This window comes from Lactuca serriola, chromosome 2 (genome assembly GCF_051521515.1).
Source record: "Lactuca serriola cultivar US96UC23 chromosome 2, Lser_US96UC23_V15, whole genome shotgun sequence".
NCBI lineage: Eukaryota > Viridiplantae > Streptophyta > Magnoliopsida > Asterales > Asteraceae > Lactuca > Lactuca serriola.
In genome coordinates, this window is record NC_136409.1 from 164,852,552 (window position 1) to 164,854,953 (window position 2,402).

Here is a 2,402-nt window from a genome sequence, read left to right on the forward strand (position 1 = left end):
AGCCCAAAGATATCAAACTGGAAACTTATTGGTCCATTAGGCCCAATAAAGAAATCCTAGTCCAAAATGGACTTAAACCGGGATTTTTAGGGCTTCCAAACTTTTGTTGACTATTTGATGTGCTCTTATAAAGCGTTTGATGGAAGTTTTGCTGTTATTGAGTAAGCATCATACATGCTTTCACATTGTTGGTTCAATTTTGTTATCGTTGTTAAATGTTTACAAGGCACCAAATTCCTAGTTGTGACATCATCCCCCCGTTAGAGGGAATTTCGTCCCGAAATTCTTTTGAAAGCTAGATTTGAGAATGCGAGAATAGGTGAGGGTGCTTCTGCTTCATCTGATCTTTGAGTTCCCATGTGAATTCTGGTCCACACTTCGCGTTCCACCGTACCTTCACAATCGAAATGCGACTTTGCTTAGTACGCTTCACCTCCCTGTCCATGATTTCGACTGGTTCCTCGACGAACAGGAGATTCTCGTTGATTTTAATTTCATCAAGGGGAATGAAGAGGGTTTCATCGGCTAAGCACTTCTTTAGATTGGAAACATGGAACATGGGGTGTACACTGCTGAGCTCAGCGGGTAGCTGCAGTCTATACGCCACTGGACCAATTCGGGCAAGAATCTCGAAAGGTCCAATGTATTGTGGATTCAATTTTCCCCTCTTTCAAAAACGAATAACCCCTTTCCATGGAGAGACTTTTAACAACACTCGATCTCCGACTTGAAATTCCAAGGGCTTTCGCTGTTTATCAGCGTAGCTTTTCTGTTGGTCTCGTGATGCTTGTAGTAGAGCTCTGATTTGAACTATTTTCTCCGTTGTTTCGCGTATGATCTCCGGTCCCGTTAACACATTGCCTGGTGTCTGTCCTCTTGCTAGTTGGGTTTCACCTACCTCAGCCCAACACAACGGTGATCTATATTTACGTCCATACAACGCCTCGAAAGGAGTAACTTTGATGCTCGTGTGGTGGCTGTTGTTGTATGAGAATTTGACTAAGGGTAAGTGGGTATCCCATGACTTTCCATAGTCTATCACACATGCGTGAAGCATGTCTTCAAGTGTCTGAATGGTTCGTTCGCTTTGACCATCCGTTTGTGGATGATAAGTAGTGCTCATGTCAAGATGTGTTCCTAGAGCTTTTTGAAGTGATTGCCAAAAACGCGAAGTGAATCCACTATCTCTATCTGAGATGATAGACACTGGCACTCCGTGGAGTCTCAGAATTTCCTTGATGTATATCCTCATCAACCTCTCCATCTTGTAGGATTCTTTTATTGGCAGGAAATGAGCGGATTTCGTCAATCTGTCGACTATTACCCATATGGTGTCCAATCCATCTGATGACTTGGGTAGCTTGGTCACAAAGTCCATAGTAATCCTCTCCCATTTCCACTCGGGAATTACTGGTTGTTGTAATTGTCCCGAGGGCTTCTGATATTCCACCTTTACTTTAGCGCAAGTAAGGCATTTGCTAACATAGGTGGCAATCTATGCCTTCATGTTAGGCCACCAATAGTGTTGCTTAATATCTAAGTACATTTTGTCTGACACCGGATGGATGGAGTATCGCATCTTGTGGGCTTCATTCATGACTACATCTCTGAATCCCCCAAGTTTAGGAACCCAAATGCGGTTCATGAAATAGTATTCTCCTCCCTCTTTCACTTCGAGATTCTTTTCCATTCCACGTAATGATTCGCTTGTTTTGTTCTCTGCCTTCATGGCATCGAACTGGGCTGCCCTGATCTGAGAGGTTAGGTGGAATTTGATGGTTATCGAGAGAGTTTTCACACGATGATTTGAGTATTCTTTCCTACTCAAGGCATCAGTTACCACGTTAGCCTTGCTTGGGTGGTACTTGATTTCACACTCATAATCGTTTAGTAACTCAACCCATCTTCGTTGCCTCATGTTCAACTCTTTTTGATTTAGGATATGCTGGAGGCTCTTGTGGTCCGTAAAAATGGTGCACTTTGTACCGTACAGGTAGTGCCTCCAGATTTTTAAGGTGAAGACCATATCTCCCAACTCCAGATCGTGGGTTGTGTAATTCACTTCGTGTGTTTTTAAAGAAGTTCAGAATGCAGCTTCTTGCTTGTTCGTCCATTCAAAGGGTACGCCCTTTTGTGTAAGCATGGTAAGCAGTTTGGCTGTCTTAGAGAAGTTCTGGATGAATCCCCTGTAATAGCCTGCGAGACCCAGAAATTGGCGAATTTATGTGGGTGTTGTTGGGACTGCCCATCCTTCGATGGCTTTGACCTTATAAGGATCCACATGTATTCCTTCTTGGCTAACAACATGACCCAAAAAGTTCACACTAAGAAGCTAGAACTCATACTTAGAGAGCTTTGCGTATAGCTTTTCGGTTCATAGGGTTTCCAGGATTTGTTGAAGA